This window comes from Muntiacus reevesi, chromosome 4 (genome assembly GCF_963930625.1).
Source record: "Muntiacus reevesi chromosome 4, mMunRee1.1, whole genome shotgun sequence".
Taxonomy (NCBI): domain Eukaryota; kingdom Metazoa; phylum Chordata; class Mammalia; order Artiodactyla; family Cervidae; genus Muntiacus; species Muntiacus reevesi.
In genome coordinates this window covers 96,134,913-96,154,048 of record NC_089252.1, presented here as the reverse complement: position 1 = coordinate 96,154,048, position 19,136 = coordinate 96,134,913, and positions in this window count along the sequence as shown.

The window sequence follows — 19,136 nt, the reverse complement described above, 5'->3', positions numbered from 1 at the left end:
GGCATTGACCACGGGCACCCTCTACTTCCAGCCCTCCGCACATCCCCTGAGCAGAAACAGTGCCCAGCATAGAGGAGGTGTGATTCTATCATGTGACACCAAGCTGCTAACTAGCCTAAAAGTTCAGGAACACTCAGCACTCTATAAACCCAGAGAATCTGGAGGGCTTTCAGGGGATAACAAATTCTTCTCCTACTAGACCAGACTCGTGACAAATCTAATTGAATGCAGGGAGCTGCCTGATAGTTTGTGATTTGCCCAGGATGAACGGCTCTGCTTGTCTTCATTTCAAAAAGCATCACTTCTTTCCTGTGACACATGGCCCTAGAGAATGCGTATTCTTTCCCCAGGAAATCAGCAAAATCTAATTTCCAAAATATTTCCTACAATCCTCCAACACACAAGATCAGCCAAATGAAATTAAATTCTACCTTTTCTTGAAGGTGAGTTTTTTTTTCAGCGTGAGCAATAGTCATGTTTCATTTCAAATCCCCAAACACTGAGGCTATTGATCTTGTTAAATGTGAAGATTAATGTTTCTGAAGTGTCTACATGGAGGGAAATATCCAGACAATTACAAGTAACATCCAATAAAGAAACATAATAAATATTGAACAAGTTGAAGGAACTACCAATACAGGAGGAGAGTTAGATCAGAATGTGTGTATGTTTGTGTGGAGAGAGACAGAGACAGAGCAATTCCTACTTATTACTCTCTCTCAACTTATATTTTTATCAGGACAAGGTCAAGTCCGGTCCTAGCCCCAGAGTTTGTACCTCTCTTCCTAGTCTCTTCCATTAAAACTTAAAATTCAAACATATGTTGAGAAATAAGGATGGAGCACCTGAATTTTCAGCAAAAACCATGGCCCTAGGAGCCAGCAATGTATTATCAAGAAGGAAGATCTTCATTTTAGAATATCTACAGAATAAGCAATAGGGAGGCAAAATCAGATTAGAGCTAATGATATTCATACCCTCAGAAATGCAGCAGGTACCCAGAAAGGGAAGGAGGATGAGGTGTGGGAGATGATGGAGCAGAACAAGGCCAGGAGCCTGGAAGACCGAGAACCTCGTGAAGCCAGAGTTGGTACCCGAGCCATGGATGCCCTGCCTCCTGTGACTGGCAGCCAAACATGACTATTAACTCGGATAGACCTTGATTCCGCCTTAGAGAAATCTGGAAATGTTGCACATGGTTAGAAAAGAAGTTCATGTGACTTAAAAGGTTAAAAAGAGGCATACCAAAAAATAATCGATAGATTTGTTGTTCAGTCGCTGAGTCGTGTCTGGCTCTTAAAAACCCCATGAACTATAACCGTACAGGTTCCTCTGTCCATGAAATTATCCAGGCAAGAATACTGGAGTAGGTAGTCATTCCCTTCTCCAGGGGGTCTTCCCAACCCAGGGATCAAACCCATGTCTCCTGCATTGGCAGGCAGATTCTTTTACCACTGAGCCACCAGGGAAACCCGAGGTTAGAAACAGGCATATGAAAAACATCGATAGAGTAACAAATTTATTCAACCTGCCAAAGAGAAAAGTCATGGAAGATTATGACAAATTGCTCTGTTTTTCAAAGAGGTGAGATAAAACTCCAATCCTACAAAATATGAGACGTCCTCACATATCTAGATACAAAATACTTTCATTCTTACTGAAAGTAGCCTATACATTATTTTATATTACCTAACATGCGTTAACAAATAGCAGCCCTATGAGTTACATTCTGTTATTACCTCCTCTTTATAAGTGAAAATCAAGGCTCTGAAATGATGCTGCTCGCTAGACTATTTGAATTTAAATCTAAATTTAAAATAAAAACTCACTTCCTCAGTTGCACTGGCCCAACAGACAACACGGGGCTAGTGGCCACCACACTGAACAGCACTAGAATATTTTCGTCATTATAGAAAGTTCCAATCACTGAAAGTGCCCTAATGGATGAACTAATTTACCCAAGATTCTATGACTATTAAGAACTTGAGGAGGATCCCAGGTTCCACCTTACAGAGTGTGCATCCTCTCCTGAGACAGTACATTAGGTTCCTGTTAATGTTTAACAAATTACTGCAAACTTAGTGACTTCTACCACACAAATTTATTACCTTACAGTTCGCTAGGTCACACATCTGAAATGGGTCTCACTAGGCTGTATCTCTTCTTGAAGTTCCCGGGAAGAATGCATTTTATTGCCTTTTCCTGCTTCTGCTGGCTATTCTGTCCCTCAGCCGGCATCTCCTTTCTCTATCTTCAAAGACAGAAATGTCAGTCTAAGCCCACCCCTGACTGCCTCCCACTGCCCTCTCTCTCTGGCTCTCCTTCTTCTGCCTCTCTCTCTCCCCTCCACTCATAAGAACATGTGATTTCATTGGGCCAACCCAGACAATCTAGGATAATATCTCCTTGTTGTTGTGGTTTAGTCGCTCAGTTGTGTCTGACTCTTTGCAACCCCATGAACTGCAACACGCCAGGCTTCCCTGTCCTTCACTATCTCCCAGAGTTTGCTCAAACTCATGCCTGCTACATTTAACCCATGTCCTTTTCAGGATCTTTTTTCAGGAGTAGGTAAAGCATCCAGCCAGGGTCTTTGAGAGGACAGAACGACAACAATGCCAAGGACACTATGACAGAGATAAATGGACTTAAAAGAAATCTGGGACCCTTCAAGGAGGAAAGATGAAAAATAAAACCACATTTTCCCAGTGTGATTTATCTAAAGTCACTAATGATAAGACATTTCAGGGCAAACAGGCCACATCAGAGGTGCAAGTCTCTCAGGGAAATTCAACCACCAAAGAGGACGAGATTGTTTCTGTCCAGCAAGGCCTTTAACTGCCAGCCAACTGCTTCATCTGTGGCTAAACATGAGAGGGGGAAAATTGCTTAGTAGCTTTTTAGACTGAGATACTACTGAGTACACATAGAGTCATGGCTTTTTGACTGTTTATTGATAATTTAAAAGATTTTCAAGGGATGAGTTTGAACTACACAGTTTCTGCCTTATGTGCCAACTTTAAACCCTAACTCCCACATAAGACACAACTCTCCTCTTAAGTCTTTTAGCACCTGCGGGCTCAAGAATCATTCATATTACATGAGTTTCTTGAAAGGCTCTCTGATTCTAATCAAAACTGGCCCACTAAATCCTAGTGTTCATGTTTGCTTTTAAACAACTCACACCTTGCTGTAAAGTGTGGGAGCTTTTCCCCATCTCATCTGGGGCACTGGGAGCACAGACCCCAAGGAGCTTAGGGTCAGATGGGCTTTGCAGTTAATTATTAAAGCAGCAATTATACAAGTAAGAAGAGTGAAATTGGAAATGAATCCAGCAGCTGATGGTGGGTTGAGTTTAAGAGGACTGAGAGTCACAGACACAGCAAAGCAATCATCCCAGGGTTTACATAGCCAAATGACAAGTAGCATCATGTGCTTTAGGAAATAACTAAATGGACTTTCCTCTGGATTATTTCCATCTTTGTATCAAAGGAGTGAATGTACTTCTAAAACACTGCCTGGTCTCTGGGAGAGAGAGGATGACCCTAGAAGGAGGAAGACCTCGGCTTCAGACAAATCTTTCAGTCCAGCACCTGGGAGACCTTGGCAAATGACTTCATTTTCTCATATAGAAAGAGAAGAGAGTCTTCTCACAGTGTGTTCCATGAAACGCCACTTGTGAACGGTGTTCCATTTTGTAAAAAGATTCTGCAGTCAAGTAAGTCCTGCTTGGCAAGTTTCCCTTGCCATATACCCCCTCTTGGAAATTTACAGTGTACATGAGCAAATTAAAGTCTCTGGGAAGTCCTATAGTAAAGAAACTCTGCTTGAATTCAATCTGTCCCAAACATTCTTGAGCATTGATAATACTTTTGGTAAAATATGGAAGTGTGTTCCAAGGAACCCACATTGAGAGAACTCAGAAACATCATGTAAACTCTGGCAGAGTAAAAGCACATTGCTTGTACACATTGCTCCTGGTACAGAGTAAACAAGGGGCTGCCAAACTGTGGCCAGTTTGCCGAATCCAGTCCATGAACTATGTATGTTTTCACATTTTAAGTGACTGAAAAAAATTAAAAGAAGACAAGTGAAAATTATATGAAATTCAAACTTCAGCATTCACAAAATTTGAGAATATAGCCATACCCACTTGTTTATGTATCTTCTATAACTACTTTTGAACTACAGTGGCAGAGTTGAAGGGTTGTACCAAAGACTGCAATGGCCCGCAAAGCTTAAGATACCTCCCTCTCTGGCCCTTACGGTACTGATTGCCAATCTTTTAGGCACCAGGGAACAGTTTTGTGGAAGACAGTTTTTCCACAGACCAGGGTGGCAGGGGGATAGTTTCAGGATTATTCAAGCACAAAACATTTATTGTGCACACTTATTTCTATTATTATTAAATCACCTACACCTCAGATCATCAAACATTTGATCCCAGAGGCTGGGGATCCCTGCTTTACAAGAAAAGTGTGCAAAGCTCTGCAGTAGACAATTAAATTGTGCAAATGAACTGAAGTCTATTCTTGCCATTCTCCATAGAAGCTGCCTCATTTTCTGGGGAGAGGATTAAAGTTATAACAAGTGTTAGAATGAGATCTTCATCTTTTTTTTTTTTTAATAGTCTTAATGATCTTTTTTTCTGGTCTCTGCTAGAGCTTAGCAATGACTTGAGCTGAGCCAACACCACTCAGATTCCAGGTCTTTCCTCACTTAAATTGTCTGTAGTTTGCTTCACACGAGTCTTTCCCACATAATAGTTATACTCAGGTGGCGATTCAGGAAAAGATGAGGAAAGAAGGAACATAGAATTTTTAAAGTTTGGGTGACTTTGACTGGGATACTACTATTTGCAAAAACATCATCCACCATTTTTGTGGGGAGGAGAAAGGGCTGACCGTGGGCAAAAGGAGGGAGGATAGGCAGGGGCACTTCACACTTATTTGTAAACATTCGGATGAAGGATAGTAGAAGTCAGCCTCTGAGAAGACAGGAAACATGGATTCAATCCAAGAAGCAACAGGGGCACTGTAGTCATTTAGACCATGATTGGAATTCTGGCCCTGACACTTAGTTACCATGTTGCCATGCTCCACCCTAGGCAACAAGCTTAACTCTCGAGAAAATAGACAGATTAGAGTCATGGTGAGAATTAAATAAGATGTTTTTTATCTAACAACCACCGTTGCAGGAATAAGGTCTCTTAATCCTCACCACAGCCCTGAGGAAGGAGCTATTGTTGTCATTCCTGTTTCACAGATGGGAAGACTGAGACACGGGTCCCGTGGCAGAGCTTAGATTTAAACCCAGGAAGTCTGGTTATAGCTTCTTTGCTCATGCTCAGTGGACATCACTGACTGGCACATGTTAAACATTTGATGAATGTCAGTTTTAAAATGCCTCTTAAAATGAAAAAAAAAGAAAAAAAAAACTTGTTGTTAGCCTGCTGTTTCTCAATATGTGTATGGACTTCCCAAGTGACACTAGTGGTACAAACCTGCCTGCCAATGCAGGAGGCGTAAGAGATGCCAGTTTGATCCCTGGGTTGGGAAGATCCCCTAGAGAAAGAAATAGCAATCCACTCCAGTATTCTTACCTGGAGAATCCCATGGACAAAGGAGCTTGGTGGGCTACAGTCCAGGCCATAGGGTCACAAAGAGTTGGACATGACTAAAGTAACTGATCACACACACATATGAAGAGCAGGCGCCTCTGGAGTTAGACCAACCTACGTTCTGATTCTTGGCCCACCGGTAACTAACAGCATTCAGTGAATATTTATGGGAAGATTAAGCTTGTTACTTAACAGAGAACATTAACATTTGGGGATGCAGTAACGCTGAATCCTGAAGGAAATCGCCACGATGATGGGAGTCATAGATGTCATTTTAAAAGTTCTTGCAGCATATTTTTTAAAAGTGAAAAGCAGATAAAATTAATTGTACTAATATGTTTTATTTAGCCCTACATTCAAAATGTTACCATTTCAACATGTTACCAATGTAGAAAATAATTATTGAAGGTACACTTTAGATTGTTTTCATGGTAAGTCTTCAAAATGTTATTTTTTTTTTTATAGGTACGGCGCAACCCAGTTTGAACCGGCCACATCTCAACTTCAGTGGCAATATGTATCTCGTGGTAGTCATCATAGACAGTTCAGCTGTAAGCAGTAAGCTCCCTGAGGGCACAGAACCACAGTAGCCTTACTGCTGTATCCACAGCGCCAGACTATGCTTGACTCAAAGTAAGCCAAGTAAGTATGTGATTTTTTTTTTAATTTTTTTAAGGAATAAGTGTACAGAAGAATAAAGGGAAGCCCAGAGAGAGGAAGGGATTGACCCCAGGGTCATAGCACTAATTAATAGGAAACTGCTGCCAGCCCTCATCTGGAGCTGTGCAGCCCCAGCACCTCCTGGAAACTGTAGGCATCACTCAGGCCAGTCTTCCCCACTGGGTACATAGATGCTCCACAAGGTGAGCCCAGAGCATTTTTCTCAAAAACTTGACCTTAGAAGACAGAAAGTTTGACTTTGTGAGAGAAGTTTTCTTTCTATTCCCTTGTAAATCCTATAGATGGATGGGTATTATGTAAGCGGCATTAACGTGCGAGGCACTGACTGCTGGAGATGGTATTTTGAAGTCCTCTGAACAGCTCTTATGTTATCAGTGGAGATTTCCTTCAAGATTCAGCCTTCAATTTCTCCAGGCAAAGCTGCGAAGTGAGTCAGAGTTAGCACTCCATCCCCAGGTTCAGCTGGAGGGGCAGGGGAGGCAGAGGTGGGGAACCCGTGGGCAGGAGTGAGATGACAGAGAACACGGTCAGCATAGCTCATAATCCTAACCCTTATTTATCCCTCCAAAAATCAGAATTAGCGTCCTCCTAAGAAAAACCTCCCTCTCTCGGAAGTTTTCATTGTAAATGAAAGGACAGTAATCACCAAAAAATGAAAAAAGAGACAGTGGAGATGCAGAAAATATTGGCTCAGCCTTTATTTATAAGCAAAACAAAGAGAGTTACATATCACAATATCCTATTTTCATTATGAAATTCATATTTTATCTATTTATAAGAAAGAGATCTGAAAGATTACTTTTCAAAATCTTAATTACAGTTATCACTAGTAGTAAAATTACAAGTGATGTTTCTTTTCTCTATTCTTGGTTGATCTATAATTTTTAATTTTCTTCAATGGATATTTAGTATTTGGGTAAGAGTGAAAAAATGAAAACTTAAATAAGTTTATGCACATATACATGCATTCACCTATGATCTCAAATGTCTCAACAATATTTAGGTGCTAATAATAACTTTTGAAGGTTCCCATGAAACCCATATTTTTAGTTTTTAAGTAAATGGTTTTGCCCTTCTCATGCTCAAATTAATCCTAGAGACAGAAAACCAACAATATCAAAGGGCCTTAGGAATGCAGCCTCCCTCGGTATGTAAACAAACTGATACCCACCTACAGGTTACCTGGAGTGAGAGGCTATTCAAGGAGCAGAGTGAGGGAGTCAGAGGCTGGGTCTGAGATTTGGCACAGCAGGCTTGTCTGAAATTCAACCTGTTAACTAGGAAACGGGGGAGTCACCCATCTTTCTTCTGGCTTGGTGATGCCTTATTCAAAGAGCCATTGCCCTCTCTCTCCTGAGAAAAGAACTCAAGTTGGCGATCAAGGTCCACAGAGGAGTCATTTGAAACATGCAGCAAAAGATGAGCTGATCTTTTGCTGCAAAAGAGAGCATCACCGGCTCAATGGACATGAACTTGGGCAAACTCCAGGAGATAGTGGAGGACAGGGAAGCCCGGCGTGCTGCAGTCCATGGAGTCACAAAGAGTTGGACACGGCTGAGTGGCTGAACGACAACAAGGGTTTCATGTCCCTTATCTGGAGGCTGCTTCCTAAGGTAGAACTCTGAAACCAGTGGTTCTCAATCAGGTAGACTGTGTTCCTGGGAGCCATTTGGAAATGTCCGATGACACCTTCATCTGTCACAACTGGTGGGAGGTGGCTATTAGTGGCATCTAGTGGGTGAAGCCAAGGATGCTGTTAAACATCTTACAAGCACGGGAAAGGCCCCTACAACAAAGAATTACCCAGCCCCTAACATTAATAGTGCCACAATTGAGAAACCCTGTCTCAGACAAGGAAGGTTGTTATTTGAATGCTTTGAAGGAAGGCATGAGTTTTTGCTGAAATGAATCAGATCAGCAATAACTAGCTGTATCCTCCATGTCTTGCAGGCCAAAGAAGGATTTGAACTTGTCTGTTTTTAAGGAATTATTGGAATGATCTGAGTATCTTGATTGTATCACCAGTGAACACTGGCCTTAGGAAGGACAGGCACGGAAAATGGACTTAATTCCACATGCCAGCTCTAATCTAGCGAAGGCGACTGCCAGGTTGGGGTTTCTGGAAACAGACCCTGAAACCTTGAGAGTCTGGAGTATGAGATGTTTATTAGGGATTGACATCTATGAGGAGAAGGGAAAGACGCAGGATTAGGCAGAGGGAGAAAACAAAGCAGAAAGCAAGCCTGAGAAAGCCTTAGCCAACTTCCTGTTGCAGATGAGCAGTGCTCTGGAGCTGGCCTTTTCCATCAGAGTTGACCAGCAGAGCACTGTAATGGCTGGGCCTTTATGACCACACTGCCTTCCCTCCCCTAGCCACTTACATGGCTCAGTCCCTAGGTGAAATCTGTTCTGGGAAGAGCTAGACTTCCAAACAGGGGATACCCTGCAGCTGAAGCTAACCTCAAAGATGCTAACAGCTGGAGTGTCTGCCCACCAGACTCCCTGCAACTGGATGGCAGAGCCTTCCTTGAAAGGGAATCTGGGTGGCATATCTCCATGTCTGCCATGGAGTGCATCCATGCTCAACAAAAATACAGTGCTGCAATCCATTAGTGATGTCTGCCATTGTCCATGTGCAGAATAGCAGCATATTTGCCAAATATGTGAGACATATTAGTAATAGGGGCAATAGGTAAGACCTATAATAGCAAATAATGGTGATACCCCAAAATACACTGGATGTGTAAGAAAACCCCAAAATGGAAACTGCCTGCTGTGTAGTTAACTATCAATTGGCCCGGATTGAAAAATTCTTTTGGTTTCTGATAAGAAATCTCACCTCACTCTGTTTATTCCACATGCACTTATTAAATACCCACTATGCCAAGCATATTGCTTAATGCTAGAACACAACAGAGCAGAGCTAGCCATAAGTAATTGATGATTTTAACCCCTAAGTCGTCAGGCTTACACTTCCTGCCTGCTAACTTTGACTTTTATCCAATTAATTGTTTGTGCCATCAGCCCATGGGTTTCTTTAGTCTCTACAGCCTGAGCTAGGAGAGCCCAGCACTAGTATAACAGGGTTTTTGGGATTTTTCCTGGCCCTCTTCACCAAGTCTCCACAAGCTTTTGACCTCTGAAGTCAGCTAAAAAGGTTTATTATCATAGTTAAGTTATTTCTTGGACTAGATTAAAACAGCCCAGTTCTGTCTGGAAAGAAGAGAATGCATTATTGGTAGGGAAGAGTTTGAGGATCCAGTATATTGTGTGATGATCTAGAAAGTTCACAAAGCTAAGAAAAACCACAGTACTACTGGTTAGTAATAGTTATTATGATAAACATTCAATACAATTGAGGTCTTTTCTCAAGCACTGTAAATTAGATAGTTTGTGTGTGTGTGGTCAGTCGCTCAGTCATGTCCAACTCTTTACACCCCCATGGACTGTAGCCTGCCAGGCACCTCTGCCCATGGAATTTTCCAGGTAAGAACACTGGAGTGGGTTGCCATGCCCTCCTCCAGGGGATCTTCCTGACCCAGGGATCAAACCCACGTCTCTTACATCTCCTGCATTGGCAGACGGCTTCTTTATCACTGGCATCATTTTACTGATCAGTTGATATAAATTGAATAAAGATTTTCATATTGACTTCTTCCAAAAGGATGAGTTGAGAGAGAGAACTTAGCTGATAGTCTCTGCCTTTGAACCTTACTTACACTCAGGCAGGTTGGTGAATATTAAGATACTATGTAACATGAAATAGGAACTGTTTAAATCTAATGCTATTTCTCACTACAGTAAACACAAATTAAATTTGTTTTCAATCCAACAGAGTGTCTGGACTGGCCCCGTAACTGTGTGTACTAGTAAGCAATGTTTGCAATGTATCAAGAACACAATAAAAATGTCAATTTTTCCTATTTAAAGACATCCGTAGAGAGTTAAGATGATGAGCTAACAAAATGAGATGCTGTTAATTACATTTGTAGGTAATTTTAATCCAAAAGGGATCATTTTGCTTTTTCCAACTGAAAGTAAATCATTTATTATAGATGAAGCAGTGTAATTTTGGAGCTGGATGGAATTTAAGGTAACAATTCTAAATGGAAGCTATTATGCAGCTGTTCTGATCCATAGCAGCTCTTTTATCAGCTGGTAAAAATATGCCCATTTTATCTAAGGGAGCTTCTTAATGAGGGAAAAACTCCTGTTTTTTAATTATTTAGATTTCACACTGTCAGCTAGATTTCTTCTTTGCTGCCACACAATAAGTCCAGTAATTATTGTTGTGCCACAAAAGAAAGAGCTGTTAGGTAGTGAGTTCCCTGTCAGGAAGATAGTTAAGCAGACCCAGGACCAACAATGGAAATACAATGGGGGAAATTCTTAATTAGTCTCTCACATAAAGATTTCACAGGGACTATTTCAAGGGTGATTTATTTAATAAAGGTTTGTTGGCCCCTTTAGCCATTCCCTTCTCCAGGGGGTCTTCCTAACCCAGGGACTGAACCTGGGTCTCCCATATTGCAGGCATATTCTTTACCATCTGAGCCCCCAGGGAAGCCTTCTCTTGGGTCAGGGGCTGTGAAACAGAACTTTGATTGTAGGCCCCTATAGTCAAACAAAATAAGTTCAGTATTTTTTTTAAGTCCAGTATTTTTAACTCTGAGGTTCTACAACTTCATCTTAGTGCATTTATATCAGATCTCTCTTTTCTACCTGTTAAATATTTTCTTTGTTGTTTTTTTTTTTAAACAACACACATTTGTTGACTTTAAAAAAAAATAAAAATGAGAAAGCATCCCATCTCTTTCTGGAATCAGTAAGCTGTAGCTGTATAACAAACCAATGGCTTTGATCAACTCTCATTCACTGTTGCAGTTCTCATGTCTGAGGATGGATTAAAAGTTAGGCAATCTAGGCTAGCCTAGATTGGGCATTTCTGCTCCTTTAACATAGGCTCATGCATCTGTAGAAGTGCTGAGATTCTTGCTTGAGGCTGGACTTTGGCTGGATGGGGCAGCTATGGGTGTTGTGTGGGTAAAGCTTGGAGGAAGTAATTGAAAGTCAGCCAAGATGTTCTCCCCTTCAAACCAAAAGAGAACCACAGGACATGCAGAGGTTCTGAAAGGGAAGATTTCATTTTTGGACCTAAAGCTCATTGGACACCCCCCACCCCTCCATCACAAGAGAGAATGAGACATTAACCAATAGAGATATGCCATGTTTCCCTGACCCTCAAAAACCTATGGAAGCATTGAAAAGGTCTAAAGAAAGGTCCTCTTTGTCTGAACAAAGGAAGCCCTGTTGTCATGACAGACCTGAACCACCTGCTCCAGCTGTACCATCAGCCTAGCCTAGAGAGAGAGCAGTGGCTCCACCACGGTCTCAGAAAATTCCACAGCAACTCAAACTCAGCCCCAAAGCAAACAGAGGAAAATAACAAGCCCAAGGGACCTAAGAGCCCCAGGAAACCAGGAACCTTAAGGAAGAAGATATATTCAGAGCATACCTCTACTGAAATAGACAATTGCAACATAAACAGATAATAAGGAGACTTGGGTTCCATGAATAATGTGCATGTGTGCACACCTGCCCTACACACACACACACACACACACACACACCTTTCTGGAACTAAAAATATGATTTTGAAACTTTTACAATTCAGTAGATTAGCTGAAATTGAGTGGTCACTGGTGAGACCCAAGTGACCCAGAAGATCAAGTGAAAAAAGCTCTCTGAAACAGCAAAGCAATAATTCAATGTGTTAGAAATCATGAGTGGAAAAGAAGAGATTAGCTGCTAAATCCTGGAGACCTACAGAAGAATAATCAATTTCACAAGTAGAAAAAGGCAGACAGAAGAGCAACAATAATTATACAAATCAAGGAAGAAAATATCCCAGGCAATAAGAAAGACCCAAGCCTAGTTTCAAGTTGATTGGAAAGAAAAGCCTCAGACTTCTTATAAAACCCCAGAATAAAGTATTAAAAAATGAAATGAATGTCCTAAATTCCCACCACCAGATAATACCTATTTACATTATTAAAAAATAAAAATAACATATAGAAGGTTAGAAAATTCAGTGGTTCATAAAACTATAAAACTACGATATTTCCTTCATCCTCTGCATTTCCTTCCCCCAGACTTTCTCTAAACAAACAAACACTAGAGTTCCCTCTGATTCGTCACTGCCCCCTAAAGTTTTGGGGCTTCCCAGGTGGTGCTAGTGGTAAAGAATCTGCCTGCCAGTGCAGGAGATGCAAGAGGCACAGGTTTGATGCTTGGAGCAGGAAGATCCCCTGGAGTAGGAAGTGGCAGCCCACCAACATATGTATCTATACAGATACTTATTTTTTATTTATGTATGTTAATAATTCTGTAATTTGCCCAACTTTATCACTTTATGTATCTTACATATCAGTATAGGCCTATTTCTTTTTAACAGCCACAACATACATTCTGTAATATGAATTTGAATATGACATGGTTTTCCCAACCAATGCCTTTTGAATGGACACTTTGATATTGTTTGTATTTCTCTTACACACAATGCTACCACCAATTTTCAAAAAAAATTTTTGTAGATCTTTTGTAAGTGTATCTGTAAGAAAATACCAATCAGTAAAAACTACCAGGTCAAAGGCATCTGCATTTTTATTGATTAAAGGCTTTGAAACAATTCTGGCACACAGTAGGTACTCAAATATTTTTTAAAGTACAGTTGTCATACTGTTCACCAGAAAGAGTGTATCAATTTATATACACTATATTAAAGACTTTTAAAATTATTGTCTTTTGTAGAATGATAACCCTCAGACATTTGTCCATGTTCTAATCCTCAGAACCTTTGAAGATGACCTTATATGAAAAAAGTCTTTCCAGATATGAGTAAGTTAAGGATCTAGAGGTCTAAGGATCTAGGAGATCAGCCTGGATTGTCTGGCTGGGCCCTATATCCAATAACAAATGTGCTCAGACAATGAGTCTGGACAGAGTAGCACTAACACATGTTTCTACCATGTGTAAAATAGATGGAGTTCAGCTCCGCGCTCTGTGATGACTTAGAAGGGTGGGATGTGGGCAGTGTGGGAGGGAGGCTTCCAAGGGAGGGGATATTTGTATGCATAGAGCTGGGTTCACCTTACTGTACCGCAGAAACAACACAACAGCGTAAAGAGATTATTCTCCAATTTAAAAAAAAAAAGTGAGGCAGCAGGAAATTTGACAGACACCTAGAAGAGAAAGCAATGTGAAGGCAGGCTCAGAGAGGAGAGAGCTGCAGCCACAAACCCAGGAAGGCCAGGGCAGCCCCCAGAAGCTAGAAGAGGCAAGGAAAGAATGCTCCCCTGGAGCCTCCAGAGGTAAGAGGCCACCATCAGCACTTCAGTTTTTGGATTTTAGCTTCCAGAACTGTGAGAAAATCAAGTTCTTTTGTTTCAAGCCACTGTTTATTGGTGATTTGCTATGGCAGCCTTCAGCAAACTAACGTAATCATTATTAAACCACAGGAGAAAAGAACATCTCAAGTTTGGAGGGAAATTGATCTTGACCCAATAGAGAGATCAGGTTCCAGAGTAGTGCCCCCTGAAATCAGCCCTCTTTAGCTTCCTCCCAAACAACGCTCCTTTTATGGTCACCAACTTGGACATTCTTTCTTGGCCATGTCTGAGTAGTAAACAATTTGCCTACAGTGCAGGAGACCTGGGTTCGATCCCTGGGTCGGGAAGATCCCCAGGAGAAGGAAATGGCAACCCACTACAGCATTCTTGCCCGGAGAATTCCATGGACAGAGGAGCCTGGAAGGCTACAGTCCATGGGGTTGTCGAAGAATCAGACACAATTTAGTGACCAAACAACAGCTACCAGTCTGAAACTGAAACCCAAAACAGCTCAACAGAAGAAAGTAAAGACTCAACTTGCCATGTTCCAATTTTTCTTGGTTTGGGCAGAGACAGATTAAGTACTAACTGATCCATTCCAGACTTTGAAAAGGAAGTTTATAAATGCTTCTTTTTTTCCTTCAAAAACTCAGGTGATGGCAGATAGAGAGTCACATATCTACTTCCATCTGAGCATAACTGATCCAGTGAGAGCTTTGCTGGAGAGGGGATGGCATTTTCCCAGACAGTATTTGGTCTCTCTCCTGGTGAAGAATTATCATGCCATCTGGAACAAGGCAATATATTCCTTTCACAGAAGTTGTGGAGCTAATTATCAACCAATTCCAACATAGACTGGCTTAGAAAAATACAAAGACCATCTCTGTATTCCAAGTCACTGCTCTCTGAGCAGCCAATTTTGACTTAATGAAACAATTCCTATTTTATACTTAAATAGTGCTTACGGTTCAAAAAGAGCTGCCAAATGTAGAATCTCAACTGTTTTATGTTGTTTCTCACAACAGAACTATGAGATTGAAATGGGCCAGGAATGACAGTTTACATTTTCTAAAAGAAGAAAAGCAAATTTGTAAGAGGAGATGTGACTTGTCCAAGCTCCAGACTTCACATCCACTGGAGTCTTCCACACCAGCACCTCTTGAGGATCAACCCATTTGAGCTAAAATATGAGCCTGTTGATCTTCAGGTGCTCTCTCTTGTTGGGAAGTGAGATATTCTTGTACTGAAAAGAAATCTTATGTGTTCACACATGCAAAGGGGCATAAATACATATGAAGGCTGATATTTCTGATCATTCAACCACCCATCATCCTCTGACTCAAATACGTATTAGTTCTTTGCTTGTGGGGGCTTCCCTGGTAGCTCAGATGGTAAAGAATCCATCTACAATGCAGGAGATCCAGGTTGAATCCCTAGGTAAGGAAGATCCCCTGAAGAAGGGACTAGCTACCCATTCCAGTATTCTTGCCTGGAGAATTCCATGGACAGAGGAGCCTGGCAAGCTACAGTCCATGGGGTCTCAAAGAACTGGACATGACTGAGTGACAAACACTTTCACTTTCTTTTGCTCTTGGTGTGCAATAAGATTTGTTTTAAAACAGTTATCCCAACTTGAGCTCTATTTTGGGTTAAGTGTGGATTTACCCTCTACCATCAACAATCTTTTCTTCTGTCTGTGTATCTTCTATAACTGAGGAGGATCATCAGAGAGTTCCTAGTATTTAAGAACTACCTGTCTAAGTGCATAGCTCTCAAATGATGGATGCCAACAGTTCTTTGGCAAGTTATTAATAAGTAAAGTTTTCAGATGGTCATTCTCCAGAGTACTATAAAAAGAAAATTAAAAGCGAGATCAATTGTGCTTTTTAAAAACGCTGAGAAAAATCCTGCATTTTTTATGACTTCAGAAACCAAGAAAATTCTTTTCTAAAGATAATTCCCATTTCTTTTCCATAGTCATAGGAGAAATAAGTAATGTGAATGAAACACAAGAGATCTGAATTTATGTATTCAAATGTATTTATTCACCATGTATTCATAGAGGCCCCACTGTGTGCCAAGCATATGCTGGAGCTAAGCAGTGAGCAAAACAAAGTCTCTAGTCATAACAAGCATATCTTCCACTGGGCAAAGTCAGACAATGAACATGTATCAGTTTAGCCTCTAATTTCAGCAAAACATACTCAGAGACTCAAGGTTGACACCCTGCCCCCCTCACCGCTGCCCTCAGTCAGCACTGAACTGGAAGAGTACAGAGGGTTATAAACACAGACACCAAAAAAGCAGTCATTCAGAGACACAGGAGAATGCTGCCCTTGCATGGGAATATTTAAGAATGAAGACTCCTCAGAAGGATGGGCCTCTGGGAGGCAGTATGTGTTTGCCAAGGCCCCCTCCAGGTGCCTGGGAGGGCTTCTTCCACTTTTTCACACCTGTTCTGCTGTTATATTTATATACATTCCCAGAAACTGTGGGGAGAAGGACTGCAAACAGATAAAGTGAACGATAATGAACTCGCAAAGCATTTATTCATCCCACTAAGTCTTTACTGAGATTTTGCTCTATAGCCAACCTAGTGATGAGTTGCTGATCTTCTCAAGTTTTGCTTTGTTACCAAAAGGAGAATTAGAAAGAAAATGTGACACAGCATGTGATTCCATATGCATTAAAACATTGTCTCTTTTGTGCAAGAGAGCACTTTTATGGTGAAGGAACAATTCTTTGTCTTGACTATGGTCATAGTTAGTTAAATCTATATTGGTGATTAAGTATCATAGAACTATACACGGAGACATATAAAAAATAGCTAGTGTTTCATGAATTTCAGTTGGGAAAGATGAAAAAAAAATTCTGGATATGGATAGTGGTGCTGATTGCACAACAGTGTGAATGTACTTAATAGCACAGAAATGTACACTTAAAATAGAAAATTTTATGTATATTTAACAGAATAAAAAATAGGTAGCTTAATAATTACAAAGTTCTTAAGAACAAGCCTGATACACTGAAAGTGCTAAAATAGGTGTTTGTTAAATAATATTAATACCATTTTAAAAGATTTTAGATGGAAAGAAGAAATGGCATATAGTAACTTTTTATTATTTTTAGTGACAATAATAAAAGGAACAGAAGAAGAGCCCAGAGGTCTGTTGCAGGCCACTCTGCCATTCTTGCACCTAGAGGTCTGGTACACAAGCCTCCACCCACTGTGTACAAGTGACAGTCTTTCCACTGTTCTTGTAGCCAAGTACCCACCTGTCTCCATCCATCTGCCTCTCTTGAAACAGAGGCTCAGAGAGGTTAGGGAATATGTTAAGGTTCATACAGCTTTCTTTCCTTTCAGAGAAAGAAAGGAGAAAAGTTGGTGGAACTTTTGGAACAGAGACTGAGTCTTAACTGTGGTAGAAGAGAGGCAGATGGATGGAGACAGGTGGGTACTTGGCTACAAGAACAGTGGAAAGACTGTCACTTGTACACAGTGGGTGGAGGCTTGTGTACCAGACCTCTAGGTGCAAGAATGGCAGAGTGGGTGACAGTCTTTCCACTGTTCTTGTAGCCAAGTACCCACCTGTCTCCATCCATCTGCCTCTCTTCTACCACAGTTAAGACTCAGTCTCTGTTCCAAAAGTTCCACCAACTACTTTGATGGAGTCGAGTAATAACCATGTCCCCCAAGTATCAGTTGCTATTGATGATAGAACTTACTGTCTTAGGAGGTCCCTTTAAGTCATTTATTTTACCTGCCTAACCGTTGAATGATTTGGTTTAGGACAGAGTCCCATTATGCAAAGCCTAATGAATAAGTAATCCGTTCACACAGTTTTCCATCCAAATAGACAAAATGAGCTACACTCAAAAGATAAGTCAAGCACCATACCTGGATCAACAGCTTCTCCATCAAATAGTCTTATACACAAAGGTTTCCTTTTAAAAAGCACAAAAGGTTAGCAATAAAGTCAACTTGATGAAATTAGTTTTGACATATATTGAGAACTTTGAGAAGATGATTAAATTACCTCATCTCTCTAGCATATAGAAGGCTAGCAGCCTAGCATCCCAGACTCCTTGCTCTTCTTGTCTTCTCCCAGCCCCAAATCCCACAGTCTGCCCACCATACTCTCCCTGAACTCAGGTCTTTGTATTAATGTGAAGTCTCTTACTTGGATAGGAGTTGTTATGGGCCAAATTGGATTCTCCTAAATTTCACATGTTCATGCCCTAACCCCCAGTACATCAGAATGTGGAGGCAGGACCTTAAAGAGGTGATTAAAGAAAAATGAGGCAACATGGATGAGGCTTAATCCAAGATGATTGGTGTTGTTATAAGAATAGGAGATTAGGACACAGACAACACAGATTAGGAAGAATAAAATGAGGACACAGGAAGAAAGCACCATCTGCAAGCCAAGGAGAGAGACCTTGAAAGATACTAAACCTGCCAACACCTTCATCTTGGTCTTCTAACCTCCAGAACTGAGAGAAGATAAATGTCTGCTGTGGAAGCCACCCAGTGGGTGGTACTTTATCCTGGCAGCCTGAATGAACTCATGCAGGAGATCAGCTATAGATTTCACCATCTGCTAAGGAACACCAGGGCTGAAGAACATACACAGCTCTATGAAATAAATAACCTATTTTCAAATCTAGATCTTATCTTTAAGAAATGGTGGATAAGGCTGGATTTCCATTTGTCTAGAGTTGTTTTTGCTGAATACACATAAAATGTGTACAGCAAATTTTGACCAAAGCCAAATTCTAAGATTGGATCCGAAATCCCAGGTTTTTAATACACAGAAATCCAGCAGAAGCAGATGAATTGAAAGGATTGTATCTCATTTTTATAATGCCTGAGTAGATTGACCGTATGTTAATATGGAAGAACTTTCCATGGAGCCATGATTACAGAGACAGTGTGGTGCTCTTTCTTCTTCTGGGCAGGGATCACCCAACAATGTACTTGCTGTTAATACTTCTAGTTTTTTGCTTCTGTTTCCAGTAACAACCATTTCCTTTTGATTTCTGTCTCCTATTCAAAAAGTAAATAGATAAAGGGCAGTTATCAGACAAATGGCTTTTTTTAGAATCACACCAATTCAGAATAATCTTGTGACAACTAGCAAGCTGGATCTTACCTGCCATATACTTTATTTCTCTGTAGAAAAAGAAAATTTGACAAAACATCAGCTTCATTATGCTAATATGTGGCAAAAAAAAAAGAAGAATTTCAACTTTGCACAGCACATGACTATTATCCAGTCTTCTCCCACTCCTATTTTTTTAAAAAATGCTCTATGGGGAATAATAAACGGATCTCATTAACCATCACTACCTTTGATACACACTCTGAATCATAAATTGTCTCTACTTATCTAATAAAAATTCATATCCAACTCTATTTTTGAAGCCATGGCATTCTGCACCCTGAAGAA